The following is a 16,344-nucleotide window of genomic DNA, read 5'->3' as shown; positions in this document are numbered from 1 at the left end:
TTATTTTTATCAGTGCTATAATGAAAGCAACTGCCCTGTCCTCAGCTCCCCCTCAGCCTCTCCTGCCCCTCCCTTGGCCCAAAACCAAATGTGAATTTTCTGTTTCCCACCTCAGTACTCGTCCATGCCAGGACACCAGCTGACAACTTCTGGTTTTATTGTCAACAATTGTACCATGTGGTGAATTACTGTTCTCCTACTTAGAACAAAGCCTGAGTCTAAGAATATTTATATTTTACCAATATATGGCTGTTACAAGAGAAGGAAATATGAGTTATTTAAGTTTAACTTTTTTATGTGAATTCAGAGTTTATTTATCGATGGAAATATGTACAAAGAAGCTTCAAATGGAATATTTACCGACATTCCTTATACATGACAGACACTTGGCTAAACAGGAAGATGATGTTAATAAAAAAATGATTTTTAAATGGACCCTTGCCTTTTGTCTTTCACAAAGCCAGCACACCAGGGAACAGCTCTAGGCTCCTCATGTGCTGTAGAGCTCTCCTATTCTGGGGCACTCGGAGCAGTCTGCCTGGGCACTGGGAGGGTCATATACCAGCTTCTGGCCTGGCCTGGCTCCTCACTCCCAAGTCTGAGCTGGGTGAGCTCTTTTCTCTTTCCCAGCCTCTCACTTACACCCATCTGTCTGTCCAGGTCCCAGAGGCTGTCTGGCCTGTTTCTGACTTGCCATGCCTGTCTCAACTAAGGGCATTCATTCACTCACTCTCTGATTCATTCATTCATGGCTGAGGAGACATGGAGAGGTCAAGACACTCACCTGGGGGAACTACCTGACAAAAAAGGCATTGAGGTGCAAGCCTGAGGCTTTCTCTTTGCCAGATGCCAGGGTCCGCCCTGTAGAGAGAGGCTTTGGGGACCGGGCCCTAATTCCAGTGATGCTGACTGTGACCAAGACACATCTTGAGGAAAAGCAGACGAGTATAGACATGGAAGAAGGTGACAATAAAGCAAGGTCATGGGCATAGTGAGGGGCCATGCTGCCATCTCAGAGAAGGTAGTCTGGGACACCTTCCTTATAAAGCAACATAAGCTGGATCAAGCTGGGTGGATCCCTGAGGGAGGGCCACACACCTCCCCAAAAAATAAGAAGCAAGAACAGTTGGTCAGAGAAAGGTCAGAGCCCAGAAAGCATCCTGCCCTCAGAGCCCCCAGCACAGCCACCCTAGGCTGGAGAGGGTGACACACTGGCTGAAGGCCTGGGGCAGTAGAAGGGACTTCCTAGGAGGAACTAGCCAAATGGCCTGCCACCTCTCTTTGATGTCCTTCTCTCATGACAGGAGCTTTCCAACATCAGCTGCTTTCTAGCTCTCAACAGGCTTCATTCATGCCCCTCCCCCAGCCACCTCTTGAGGCCAAGATGGAGGTTGCTAAGGTTGTGGGGGAGGGGGGGTCTTATAATACGGTAAGTGGCACCCTAGGGCACTGTGCCAGGTAACCATGGCCTTCTGTATAGCTAGTCTTACCTTTCCCTACGCTTCCTCTTTTCCCCATTCTTCTGCCTGTTTTCTACAGTGTCCACACACTCAGTTTCAGACCCTAAGACCTGATTCCAGTCGTCTGGAGAGCAGCAGTTGACAGGATGCATGGGACCTCAGTGACCCTCACACACACAAGCAGAGAAGCCAGTCTGTGTCCGGAGGCAGCCCCTCTGCTCTTGCCAATTTTTCTGCCCCACTGGTCACTCATTTCCTGCTATTCCCACCCACACGTCACCGGATGGAACCAGGAAAAGGAAGGACATCCTGCAGATGTCCCACGCAGACATGGGAGCTTCCAAAAAGCCAGGGCTGTGACCCGCTCTGCAAGGTCTTGTCCTGGGAGACTCCTACCAGCTCTGCACCTCCCAGGTGATCCTGAGTCTGTCCCTCTCAGGGCTTAGTGCCAAATAGGGGCAGTCGCCCCTTCCCAGCCTGCTTGTGGGCTAAGACTATAGAGAGCAGGCAGCTATTAGGCCTGTGGGGTACTAGGCAGGGAACACTAGGGTTCAGTCCGTTCACAGGGCTGCGATCCAGAGCTTTGGTGGTAGGCCTGCCTGCAAACAGGATCGTCCCAGATACAGGCCCTGCCTGGGCTTGGAGGCAAAAGGTGCCAAGAAAGTGGTGTGCACCTTCTGTGGGTCTGTTCCCCACACCAGGAGCCCCAGCGAGCCATCTGGCTGTCTACAGCCTCCGGCATGGTTCCCCATCCTCATCTGCCATTTTGGCCCCTGACATTTCCCTGAGAACAATAGGGTTCCCTAGTGACCCCTAGGCAGTGGGTCACACAGCTCTGGCTACTTATGTCACCTCTAATGAGGAAGGACCCTTCATCTTCAGTCTCCAAGACGGAAGCGGTGGCTTCCCCTCAGGACTGCATGGCACAGTCATAGAGACTAGTCCACACAGCCCACGCTTGCCGGTCCCAGCCAGCCCAGCCAGCCCCTGTCCAAGGTGGAAGGCAAGTGGGACCCAGACTATGCCAGAGGTCCCTCCTCACTCTGCTATACCGATGGAGTCAAGATAGAGAAAGCAAGTCCCAGGGCTTGGGCTGCAGAGTCATCTGGGCTGGAGTTTTAACCCTAGCCTGGCCTTCCTTAGGTGAATCACCGCATCTCTCGGTCTCCATTTCCTCATATGCCAGGTGGGAGAACACTTTGCTGCTAAGAGTCAAAGTGAAAGTCAAACAGAAGCATGTGACTGGTCTCACAGACCGGCCTGCTACAGTGGGGCCTGCTGTATGGTCACCTGCCTGCCCACAAGCTGAGCCCCGCGCGCGCACACACACATCCATACCCACACAGCTCCATGGGCCACAGATGGAAGGAAAGTCCTGGCCAGGTCTCAGCCTCACCCCATCCCACTGACTCTCAGCTGCACCCCAGAAGCCATGGCTGCTTGAAGATGGAGCTCCCCAAGTCTCCCAGCCACGAACCCCATCTAAGTGGCAGTGACGCCTTCCTTGTTTGGCCTCTGCACCTGGGGCATCCTGAAGGACAGGCTCAGAGGTGTGGACTGGGGGGCAGGGTGTCTGAGCCGGGAAGACACACAGCATAGCAGGGTATGACTCGATGACTACAAGGGAGGGAGAACTCCCAGGAGAGAGTCCTTGGAGGGTGAGTGGGTGTATTTTACGTCAGGTGGTCGAGAGAAAGGCCTGCCAATCTTCAAATCAGCAGGGATGACCCACCCTGGAAAGAGAACCAAGCTTCCCCTAGAGGGAAAGGTACTCTGGACCTGAGGTCCCTCTAGTGTTTTGACATACAGTGTCCAGATGCAGCTTTTTTCAGCCTTATCACTAAAAGCTGATGGGCAAGATCGCCCAGTGCAGCACTGATAACCTGAGTGTCATCCCTGGAGCCCACGTGGTGGAAGAAGAGACTCAACTCTCCCAAGTCATCCTCTATCCTCCACGTGCACACTACAGCACACGTGCCCATGCACACAAATAAGTGTGCAAGTAGACAGACAGATGATAGAGAGAGAGAGAGAGAGAGAGAGAGAGAGAGAGAGAGAGAGATGTGAGTTTTTTTATATTAAAAATTTTTCTTACCTGGGTGTGGTGGCACATACCTTTAATCCCAGCACTTGGGAGGCAGGGGCAGGTGGATCTCTGTGAGTTCGAGACCAGCCTGGTCTACAGAGTGAGTTCTAGGATAGCCAGGGCTGTTACACAGAGAAATCCTGTCTCGAAAAACAAAAAAACAAACAAAACAAAACAAAACCCAAAAACAAACAAGCAAACAAAAAATTTCTTAAATGAGCAGAGCTCAGAACCAGTAATATATTCAGCAGTGTTTTCAAATTCCATGGCTCTCAACTTTTAGGGAGATTTTATATATTTCACCTCCTTGGTTTTAAAGTCTCCCTCTGTCTGTCTGCTCCTGTCTGCATAGAACAGACAGACTCCTGAATGGGCATGAAGCTGGCTATGGTTTGAGCAGAGGTCCCAAGGTCCCTGGTATCCAAAGGCTTGATCTGTGGAGTGGCCCTATGGAAGGCGGTGGAACCTTTGGAGGAGGGGCCCAACTGAGGGCCTTATGCCATTAGAGGTGTGTCCAGGAGAAACCATTCGGCTGGTTCTCCATAATTCTCAAGAGGAGGGGCCCAACTGAGGGCCTTATGCCATTAGAGGTGTGTCCAGGAGAAACCATTCGGCTGGTTCTCCATAATTCTCAAGAGAGGCTTGTTACAAAATCCCCAGTTTGGCCACACCCAGCCTTCCCCCTTCCTGTTAGAGAGGTGCCCACCTCACCTCCTCCATCTATTGCTCCCAGCATTGTGATCACCAAGGCTGTGAGGTCTATTCAGGTGCCATGGCCGTGAACTACCAAAACTGTGAAGAAAACAGACCTCTTTCTGTTCCTGAGTTAGTTTGCCTCCAGTGTTTGTTTCCTTGTTACTGAGCCGAATAATACATTTGCTGGGCATGCTTTCTTTTCTTTTCCTTTTTAGTGATGAGGTTTCTTTTTTGTTATAATAAAATATATGCCCACCACTTCAGTGTCCTCTTATTGCTATAATCAAATGCTACAAAGCTGAGTCAGTACCTTGAAACTGCACACATTTATTACTTGCAGCTCTGGAAAAGTCTGAAGTAGATTCTATGGGGGCAAAACCAAGGCAAAGGCAAGATATATTTCATGTGTCTCCGGGGAGAAGCCGTTCCTTATGTTGTCCCACTTTTCCAGGCTGGCCTCATCTTATGCCTCCTGCCGTCTCCAAAGCCAGAAGTGGCATGGCTCCTGCATTCGCAAGGTAAAGGTCACACCTCTCCCCTGACCTTCTACTTTTCTCTCTCTCACATACAAGAACCCGAGATGATGTTGGACTGCCTGGATCATCCAGGCTCGGGTCCCCAACTCAAAATCTGCGGAGTCCCTGTCATCCTGCGTGGTGTCTGCATCCCCCACTCCCAGCATTGCAAGCTAACTCACTGGCCAAGGGTCCCTAGGGAGGTTGAAGCAGTGACGTGTGCATGCATATAGTGTGTAAAAGGTGCCACAATCAATAATTAAAACAAATAAGATGATAAGATAATAAGATGCCAGGCAACAGATATTATATTATATGAGGTTTATTGAGTGTGGGAGAGAAAGCAAGGGGGAGGGGTCCTGCAGAGAGAAAGAGAGACAGAGACAGAGACAGAGAGGAAGAATAAGAGAGGGGGGGGGAGAGAGAGGGGGAGAGAGAGAGAGAGAGAGAGAGAGAGAGAGAGAGAGAGAGAGACAAAGAGAGAGAGAGAGAGATAATAGGGGTAAGAGAGGTAAGAGAGAGATGTCATGGAGGGTCTGTTCTTTTATATGACCCTGGGCAGGGCCACGCCCCGTGGCAGGTAAGCAATGACATCACGGGTAGGCAGACTGAAGCAGAATCCTAACATTCCTACCTTTTCCTATAATTAAAAATGAGGAACGTTGGATTGTTTTCATATAAGGTAAGTTAATGTATATAAATGCAGATTCATTGGAAGCAGCTTTTGGCGGCCATGTAAAGGGAGGAAAGAGACAGAAAAAAAGCAAGAGCCACCAATGTCCAAATTATATAGTGAAGGGGAAGGAAAAGTTTTTCCCTGAAAGTTTAAGGTAGAAGGCAGGCTCAGCCATGTCCTGCAACACATAGGGACCAAGGAGTGCTGGGAGAACCTGGAGCTGTTTGTCCCGGGCCTGGAGCTAAAAGGGATTTGCTAGACCGGCTTACACAGCAGCAGCTGGGTAGACCAGCAGGAGCTCAGCATGCTTGGGCGGCTGAGAACCCAGTCAGTACTTAGTTCATGAAGCCAGACACCTCCACAACCCCAATTCTGAAAGCCTAGAAGATTCCTGGAGACTCACTGGTCTCAGGTTTACTTTGGGAAATATACATATAGGAGCAGACATTTTCAAAGACACGGAATCATACTACAGATAACACTTGGTAGGCTTTTTCGCTGAATGTTCCTTTGTCGTTAAACTCCTTAAGGACAATATGTGGACAGCATAACCGCCTAACCATCACATGGAATACTGTCAGACCCAAATAAGTGTCACCAATTAAGTCGTTTCACATTGTGGTATTAGATGTGGGGGGGGAGTTAACTTATGCTAGCTCGTACCTACTGGTCACTTGTCATGTAGTAGGTCTCATTCTGAGTGTGCTACATGCATCAATTCTCACCCTCACAACAACTGTATCCATCCGTGCTTCGCCACTGTGAAGAATCTAAGACAAGCTACAGAAAAGGCTTCCGAGGTTTGAGTCAGGTTCTTGGACAGTTGGGTCTGTTGTTTCTGGGCCATAGTAAGGTGGAATAGCATGGTGAAAGGGTGGGGGGGCGCAATATGACTCCCAGCAGCCAGGAAATGGAGAAAAAAGGAGAGATGGGGGAGAGAAAGAGAGAGGAATAGGGACCTGGAGAGGAGAGGAGGAGAGAGGAAGGGGGAGCAGAGAGCAGGGAGAGGGAGAAAGAGAAATGGAGGATGGGGGTGGGGAGGAATAGCCACATTGGGGGAGGGGAAAGAGGAGAGAGAGGGAGGGGAGAGGGAGGGAGAGACAGACACAAGGAGAGGAGGGGATCTGTGTAAGGACCCCTTTTCTTGGATCCTGTCCTCCAGCCTGTGCAGGGCGGCCCTCACTCAGGAGAGGTTTTTTCTTACTGCTGCAATAAATACCAGACAGAAGCCACTGAGGAAGAAAGGCTTTGCTTCGATTCCTGGCTTGGGGTTTGGCAGAGAAGGCACGGAGGCACAGGATGAGAGGAGCTGTCATACCAGGTGTCCCGTCAGGAAATGGAGCGAGGAAGGCGGGCGCCCAGCTGCTTTCTCCTTTTCCTTCAGCACAGAATCAGCCCATGAGATGTTGTGACCCATATTCAGAACGGGTCTCCCCACTTCAATAACCCAGTCTTGAAAATGACTTACAAACCGGACCAGAACTTAATCTCTATGGTGATTCTAAATCCCGTCGAGCTGGGACATGAACCCTCGCACTCCCTCCACTTATGTTCACGCCCAAGAGTGTGCTTCACGGGTCTCCCAGGCCAGTGGAGACAAACCATCTGAGCAGTGCCGTGACATGGTCACTGCTGTTACAGACACCTGTGAGAGAGAAGAGAAGGCCTGTTCAGAGATGGATGTTGAGTTTCCTCTAGGCTGGACATTCCTATGTAAGACTCAAGTCCAGGTTTCCTGACTCCAGAACCTCAACTTTCGGTCATCACGGACTCACTCTTTCCAGCACCTCGGTTTACGTGTTTCTGGGTAGTCTTCCAGGAGGAAAGCTAGTTCGTTCATTTGTCTTTGTTGAAGGCTTGGTCTGCGTGTTCCCCACTGACTCTCTCATTGACTGCCTGCTCTCTCTAAACTGACCAGAGCTAAGCGGATAGGTTTGGGACTACTGAATTCCGTTTGCAGACTCTGTGTAGTGGCCAGTCACCAGTGAGAGTGCGAGCAGTAGACTCCTCCTTCCCAAGTTAACCTTGCCAGGTGGCACCCCAGAGAACGCAAAGTGAAGATAGGTCACCCCAGTATCAAAGCAGGTGCCAGGGCAGCTAGATGGTCTTGCCAGGCAGGGTTCCAGCTCCCTGTACTGCCAAGCACTCATGTGAAAAACCTAGTCAAGGTTGACAGAACAGGAATTTTGACTTCTTTAGTTTTGTTTTGGATTTTTTGTTTCTCTGTGTAGCCCTGGCTGTCCTGGACTCTCTTTGTAGACCAGGCTGGCCTCAAACTCACAGAGACCCGCCTGCCTCTGCCTCCCAAATGCTGGGATTAAAGGCATGCGCCATTACCGCCTAACATGACAGAACAGGATTTTAATGGCAACAAAATCTCAAAGGCCCTGGACCACATGGGAGTATCTGCCCCTACGGGGCCTTGAAAGGACAGAGGCCAGTGTATGCATAGAGGACCCTGAACAATGTCACTAACTGTCTTGGTCCATTTGTGCTACTGTTGTAAAATGTCACTGACTGTGTAATATATAAGGAGCAACAATATATTGGCTCCAGTTGCAGAAGCTGTAAAATGCAAGGTGGGGTTGGGCACCTTGGAGAGCATCTGGAGCTCTGGAGAGGCAGCATCTGAAGAGGACCTCCTAGCTGTACCATCCCAAGATGGAGGAGCAGGAGAAGGGAGACGGAACCCACTCTGTCAGAACTGCCTCCCACAACACCAGCATTAACACAAGCACAGGGCGGAGTGCTCACAGCAACTGTCTTTTAAAGGCCCTGCTTCTTAACGCTGCTCTCATATAGTTAGATTTCCTTTTTCTTTTCTTTTCTTTTATTGCTTGTTGCTGTGCTTATTTTTTTAAGAAGGGAGGGGCTGGGGGGAGGTAAGAAAAGAAAAATAAGTTTTTAAAAAATTATTTATTTTTATTTTATGTGCATTGTATGTCTACGGGTGTCAGATTTTGGAGTTATAGACAGTTGTTAGTTGCCATGTGGGTGCTGGGAATTGAACCCGGGTCCTCTGGAAGAACAGTCAATGCTCCCAACCGCTGAACATCTCTCTAGCCCACGTGTGCTTATTTTTCAAAAGGGGGTTTTTCTGTGTAGCTTTGGCAGTCCTGAAATGCACTCTGTAGACCAGGTTGGCCTTGAACTCACAAAGATTCGCCTGCTTCTACCTCCGGGAAGTGCTGGGATTAAAGGCGTGTGACACTACCACCTGGCACACAATTAGGTTTCTACATTTGGAGGGAATGTTCACTCCCAAATTGCACATCCTTTAGCACCACTAATTTCACACACTTATTCACACAAAGCACACCCTTAAGTCCTCTGGGCCAGACATAGTAACTAGGCAGCTTGTTTGTTTGTTTGTTTTGGGTTTTCAAGACAGGATCTCTCTGTGTGGCCTTGGCAGTCCTGGACTAGCTCTGTAGACCAGGCTGGCCTCAAATTCACAGCGATCCTCCTGCCTCTGCCTCCTGAGTGCTGGGATTAAAGGTGTGCCCGCCACCACACCCAGCTATAACTAGACAGCTTAATAAGGATTTCCACCCACTGGCTTCTGAGTAGAAACTTTCAGATGTCAACTAACCAGCTCTGGAGCACGTATTTCTAATCAGGATTCCTTCTCTGTCACCCGACAGAGACCTGTCTCCAGGAACACACCAGGATGGACTCACCTGTGTGCTGCACTGTCCTTCCAAGAGACAGGAATTAAACGTAGTACAGTGCCCTCCCCATGTCACAGTGGGGAAACCCGAGTCACTCCTGGAACATCCTGCATTGCATCCACAATGCACCTGACCCCGTGACGATCCATGACCTCCCTGTGGAGATGGAGCCATGTGATAAAATGCCCAGCACCTCTGGTCATCAAGGAAGTATAAATCAAAGCCACAGTCAATGCCACCTCATTTCCACCATGATGTCTGTTTGAAACTACAGGACACAGGCCTGGAGACATGGCCCAGTCAGTAAAAATGCATGTTGGCCAAGCCTAATGACCTGAGACATTTCTGTCAAAGAGCACTAAGTGTTCTTAGCCACTGAGTTTGTTTTTTTTTTTTTCTCCAGCCCAAAAATTGTATTTTAAAAACAATAAGGACTGACACGCAGATGGGGCTAAAGAAAGTTCTCCAACCACCACTTGAAATATGGCCTGATACCTACATACCTACATCCATCCTCAAGGGCCCCGGCCAATGGTGAGACTTCTGTGAGCCTCTGGCCAGAAGCCCTGAGCCCAGGAACCCCAGGCTGGGCCGCCACAGGCAAGGTCCTTGCTGGACTCCCATGGGGACAGATCTAGGTGAGGCTCCTTCCAAGGATACAACCCATTTGGGGGAGGGTGTGGGAATCTCCTATTTTTCCCTCTCAAAAAGAAAAACACACGATGCTACATGCACTTGGGACTTTCAACACAATTAGCTAAAAATAGCCTGGGCCACCACAGCCTGATTCCTTTTTAGGAAGGGTTCCAGCAGCCCAGCCTGTTCTGGCAGCCAGCTCAGGAAGTAGAGGTTCAGCCGGATGGTGCTCGGGTCAGTGGACAAGGACGAGGCCATGGAGACCCTTTGCTTGCTCTGGCCACCTTGGTCTCCCAGCTTACTGAAAGCCAGGCTCCTGGAAGCACAAGGTGGCATGAGTAACAGCCTCCCTGTCCTTGTCTCTCACTGGCCTGGGCCCCCTGGTCCAGACAGCTAGGGTACCCTGCACTATTTCTCACTGCCTCAATCTCCTTCATCGGGAACAGAGCCCCTACTCCCTTGTCCTGTTGTCCCCAGAGCTGGCACCACACCAGCTGAGTGGAGGAGGTGGGCAGACCTTGAAGTCTGTAAAGGGTGGTATCCATGTGAGGGTCATGGAAGTTACTGATGACGTCAGTCAGACTCCCCTGGGATAAAAAGGGTATTCCTGATGAAGGATTGGGAGGCGTTTCCCTCATGGCCAAGCTTCTGTTCTTTCCAGGCAAGCCCTGGTGGCCAGGACACATGAGCACCATGCTATCCAGCCCAAGGCACAAGACTTAGACAAAGAGATAAAGAGATAGAAGCACGCAGGTCTTCTCCTTTGCCCAAGCCTCTGCAGACACACCTGGGCCCTGTGGAGCACAGCAGAGGAGGGAAGCAAAGGCCAGGCCTTGCCACGTGACCTCCATTGCCCCTAGGGAAAATGGTGGGTTCTGATACAAGCAGAGGCCCCCACCAGCCCAGAGCAAAGACCTTTGTCTGCTGCCTCAGTGGCCTCTCAGCCACCAGGTCACCCTGGCAGAGGCCTGGAGAGGGATGCTTATGAGTGAATGGGACAGCACCTTTCGTGGGCACCTGTGGCGTACCTGGCACTGCTCCAAGCCTGGAGGCCCGGCTGTGCTCTCTGAGAGTCCATGGCCCAACGAGAACTTCAACAACTTAAATTTCAAAATGACTCAGAGCCTCCAAGTTCTCAAAATCAGGCCTCAGCTACCTGCTCTGTTTCTTGCTCTCCAGCTCTCCCCAAACACTAGTGGAAGCCATTTGTTCCTCGAGGGGGAGCAGAAAAGAGAAACGGGCCTTCTGGGCTTGGGTTTTCTTTGGTTCAGAAGAAATGTGGACACACCTACAAGAGTGACCTGGGGCCTGTGACGAAAAAGCATCTCCCCGTTCATCACAGTCACTTTCCACCCACTTAGTCAGAAACACTAAGGCAAGTGACATAGCTTGCCTCAGGGCCCATGACTGAGATGTACACAAGTGGGGAGGTCCCTGTTCTGTTTAACCCAAGAGCCTGAGCCTTTCTGAGAGACACAGTTCAGCCAACAGAGCTCTTGATTCATGGGTTCAATCCTCAGGACCCATGTAAAAAAGCTCAGTGTGTAAGGCCAGGTGAGGTGGCACATGCCTTTAATCCCAGCTCTTGGGAGACAGAGGCAGGTGGATCTCTGTGAGTTCAGGGCCAGCCTGGTCTACAAAGAGTCCAGGACAGCCAAGGCTACACAGAGAAACCCTGTCTCCAAAAAGAAAGTTCTAGGAAGCATTAGGAAGGCCAAAGCAATACGACTTCTAGTCACTGGCCCACCAGACCAGCCCCATCACAATCTAAGACTCTGACTCAGAATCCAAGGTGCATGGCCCCTGAAGATCAATGCCCAAGGTTGGCCTCTAGCCTCCACCTGTGTGGCACACACATGCATACACACATGTACAAACAGACATATGCACAAAAATAGGCTTCCGTAGCATCTTTGACACACACTCCTACAGGGTGTCTCAGAAACAATCTGGGAGGCAGAGGTTCTGGGTGGAGCCTCACACATCTGCCTCCGTGTGGATAGAGTGGGCATGTCAGCTGAAGGAGGAATACTCAGCCATGGTCACCTTGGCCAGGCCCCAGGCTCCAGAGCTAAAATTTTCCTTGCGACAAGACTATTCACCTCTTAAGATAAGGTGATGGCTACAATGCACATGTGATCCTGATGGTGGCCAGCCCCAAGTTTAATGGCTGCATTTTTAATTAACAATCTTCACTATAACCCTTCAAAACTCACACATTAAAACCTGCATGCAGTTAAAAAGAGATCGGTAGAGCCTGGTGTGGTGGCACACACCTTTTGTCCCAGGACTTAGGAAGCAGACTCAGGCAGATCTATATGAGTTCTAGGGCCAGCCTGGTCTACATAGTGAGTTCCAGGACAGCCAGAGCTACATAGTGAGACCCTGTCTCAAAAAACCAACCAAACAAACAAACAAACAAAAAACAAAAGTGAAAACAAAAGAGAAAAAGAGATCAGTAATGTGGGCTCTAATCCAAGAGGGGGCCTTTGGAAAAGAAAGCACAGCTTTGCCTCTGTTCCCAAGTTATGCTAACCCTAGCCCTAGATTGTATGCTGGTATGTACATATGTACACACACACTCCAATTCCACACACTCCGCTATTGGAGCAGAAAGGGAGGCGGCTGAGCTGGCTCCCCAGCACTCCAGTGTCCCGCCTCCTCTCAGCTGCCAGGCCTCCTGCCATGGGTGCTGTTACCCTAGCAACCAGCACAGGCTCAAAGCCTAAAGCCAAGGGCCTACCTCTTCCATCACCCACACCATGGTGCCCACGCTGAATGGGGCTGTCTGGTGATAGCTGGTTTCACTGAGAGTGGCAAGGAGCCATCTGTGGCTTAATTAAGGACAGGAGGTAGGGTCTTGCCCTGCCCTCACCCACCCCCAAACCTCCCCAAGAATATCCAGCCCAGTGGTGAAAGATTACAGGGACAAGCAAAGTGATAGTCTTTCAGCATTAGGCTGAAGGGCCCAGAGAAGGCCTGCAGCTGGGAGACAGAGGAGGCCCGCAGTCCACGGTACAGACAAGGCAGCCCAGCCCCTTTGGTCTCCACCACACCCAACCAGAGCCAAGGACGCTCTCCCTGCAGCCACCGTGACATGGTCTCCAGACTGTGGCTTCTCTTTCCACAACCTGAAGCCCATTTTTTTTTTTTCTCTAAGCAGGGTTAGGTTATGCTGCCTTTCAGATCACCTCCATGGGTCCTTGCGACGTGAACATCCGTCCCCATATGTTCTCTGTGAGCACCGGTTTCTCTCCTGGGCTCCCAGCCAGCAGGCCCTGTTAATACGATGTTGACCCTGCCTGCCATTCAACTAAATGTCATGCCCACTGAACACCTGCCCTTCTGCCAAGGACAACACAGAAGAACTCAGCAGGCAGTACTGGTGTGCCCTTTCCCACCGGCCCCAAAGGTGTGGGAGGTGAATGAAAGGCTCTGTCAGCCTCTTTCATCTTCACTGTGAGGCGTGGTCATCAACACCAGCGTCAAATACCCTGCACATCAGTCCTGGCTTCACCGTGGATCTTGGCTATGCGAATGCCATCTCTGAGCCCCACCCCACTCAACTGTGAATGGAGGGAAATTGAGGCACTTCGCTGTTGCACACACTGTAAAAATCGAATCAGATCATGGATGAAAGGCACGCACGCACGCACGCACGCATGCGCACCCTCAAGAAACATTGACTTTGGTTCATAGCAGACACACAGCCCGGAAGCTTTGCATTCTGGTCCCTGACACTGTCTCAAATAGTGCCCTGCCCTCTAGAGTTCACACTCGGAGCCTCGGTTTCCTCAGCTAGGCAGTGAGGTGAGGTTTTCTGAGGATACTGTAACTGCTGTCATGTGTGTCTTCCTGAGTCTTCTGTGGTTCCCCTGACGGTCCCTCAGGAAGAGCCAATGGCACCTCAGTGTCTCCGTGATGTCAGCCAGTCTCTGTGAAGTCACCCATCTTGCAGAGTGATGGCTTCAGGATGCAGATGGCCTTGATTGTGTTCCCTCCCCAGCGCCTGTTGGCTATGGGATGTACCAGGAGCCAGGGGCTTCGGGCCAGACCTCTTTAGCAGCCATCCCAGCAAGGTTATGGTCCCCTCAAGGGGCTGCGTGTTTCTCCAGGCCCCAGCAGTCATAAATCAGGCTCTGCACCCTGCCTGTCAACCTTGGAGCCACTCCCAAACCATTCCTCCAATAGCTTCTGCCTCTGCCTGCGCCTGCCCTGCCCCCACCACCATCCTCCCTACGGTCCTGGGAGAGCTAGAGCCTGGAGTGTTACAGTGTTTGGCTTTCTCCAGCCAGAGGGATATTTTCCCCTCTCCTTGGCTGCTCTTTGTTTTAATGACTTTTTGGCTCAGGACCCAGGCTGGATCAAAGCCCTCCCTGTAGGGAGGACTCTAGGACAAGACAGTGAGTTTTCTTGGGGGGGCAGATGAGAAGACCGTGGAGGTGAGTAAGGCCTATAGCTGGGGGGCTGGTGACCCTAGAGACACTACAGGCTGGAGATGGACTTGAGGGTGAGGTTTAAAAAAGAAAAAAACTCCTGCAGAATAAGAGATGCTAGAAGGTTCTCCCAACATGCTAGCCAGGACAGGACAACCCATGAGCCAGAGTTCAAGGTCCAGTGAACTCTGCCTTTAGGGAAGCCAGGAAGGTCTGTGAGGAGGGCGGGGCAAGCAACAGGATTCTAGGAACCTACAACTTCCTTCAACCTGTCTTCCTGCTCTTGCAGGTCCCGGGCCAACTCCCCAGATAAGCCCAGCTAGACAAGCCTACAAGGTGTTGCATGGCTTGATGGGTATTGATTGACGAGCCTCACAGGAAAAGGAAGCCTTCCGGAGGAGGAGCAGCAGTGTCACAGCTACTCACCCTGGAAGGTTGTTGGGAGGGGAAAGTCTGGATCCCAGACAACACACCCACTGAAGGTAGCCTTAGCAGCTGGCAGGTCAGGTCCAGGGTGACTGCCAGAAGAAGCGGGCAGCTGCTATGAGCGCTGCGCTTGTGGTGTTTTTGAAGAAGGGAGCAGGAGGTGGCCTTGGGGAGCAAGCAGCCCTGGGAAGCACTGAGCTCTGAGGAGTCAGAGGTACACAGCGGTGGCCTGTGGAGCCACGAGTCTAGGAGGCACAAGATGCCTGCACTGTCCTAGGGCTGAGGACAGACACCCTCGAAGCATGCACCTTTGTGCACACACTTTTGTACAAGCACACACTATACAATTATACACACTCACACACATACACACACAGCCCTCCAACATACGGATTCAGTGTGAGGTCACTTGGTTCACCATTCTTGGCTTTTTGTTTTGTTTTGCTTTTCAAGATATGGTTTCTCTGTGTCGCCTTGGCTTTCCTGGAACTGGCTTTGTAGACCAGGTTGGCCTCTAACTCACAGAGATCCTCCGGCCTCTGTCTCCTGAGTGCTGAGACTAAAGACATGTGCTACCATGCTGTGCCCATTCTCGGCTTTTAACCTTGGCATTTCCATGGACCTCTCTGAGTCTCAGTTTTCCTGAATGGAGCCAGTGCCCCACCCCTTCTCTGGGCTACAAGGCCCAGAGTGCTAACAACTTTGCCCTCATTCTCAGCACACAGTTAAGGAAGCTGCCTCTCAGCAAGGCAAAGGGAGTGGTCCACATGCTGGAGCCACGTGACACTCCCTGGACTTCCTGGACAACACATTCTGACCTCAGAGGTTCTTGTATGTGTTAAGTCACAAATCCATCATATACACACACACACACACACACACACACACACACACACACACACGAGTGAACAACTTACACACACAGAGTGGTGGCGGCAGCCACTATTTCTTGTAGACCTACTGTGTGCTAGGCCCTGCACCAGGCGCTCACAGTAAGCACAGCAATCCCAGTGCTTCTCTGGTGTGCAAGTAGGAGACTTCCGACAAAACCACACATAAAGCAATTATCCATGTAACAAAGACCCTGGCTTAGGTGGTCTCAGAATAATTTGAAAGGTGGGTGAAGTCGCTGAGGAGCCAATTTGTTTCCCATCTCTTTGCCCATCATCTCTGTGCTAAGCTGGAGCGTCACGGTTTCAGGGTGACTGCTGCCACACCAGATGTCATCTCTGCACCTCATCATAAACAAAGAATAAACCTAAGAAAACTCTCTTGCCATGTTCATCTCCTTCATAGAAAGACAGAACCTCCCTCTGGACTGAAAGTCTCCCCCTCCCCCACAGACTTTCCCTTATATTTTACTGCCTGAGATGCTTGCTGTCAGTGCCTTCCCCTAGCTGCAAAGGAGTCTGGCAAGCAGAGACTGACAAAAGGGCACAGAGTAGTCATGACAGGGACAAACTGGCAACAAGGGAAAATCTGTCTCGCACCACCCAATTTTGCAGGCCAGGGAGTGCAAAGCAAAGGAGTGCAAAGAATTAAAATGTCTGTCACTTGTGCTCCTAGGTGCCATCCTTCATCCCTCCTCCAGGCAGCAGGCTGGAGGCAGAGGACAAAGAAAGCACTGGAAGGTGAGCTCTCTGAGGAGGTGGGAGGGACACAGAATTCCAATGCAGCTGGACCTCTCGAGAGGAAACCAGCTTTCTGGAAGCAAGGAGAGGCTGCTCTTCTAGTCTGCACTC

This window comes from Acomys russatus, chromosome 1, assembly GCF_903995435.1.
Source record: "Acomys russatus chromosome 1, mAcoRus1.1, whole genome shotgun sequence".
NCBI lineage: Eukaryota > Metazoa > Chordata > Mammalia > Rodentia > Muridae > Acomys > Acomys russatus.
Note: the sequence above shows the minus strand (reverse complement) of the source record.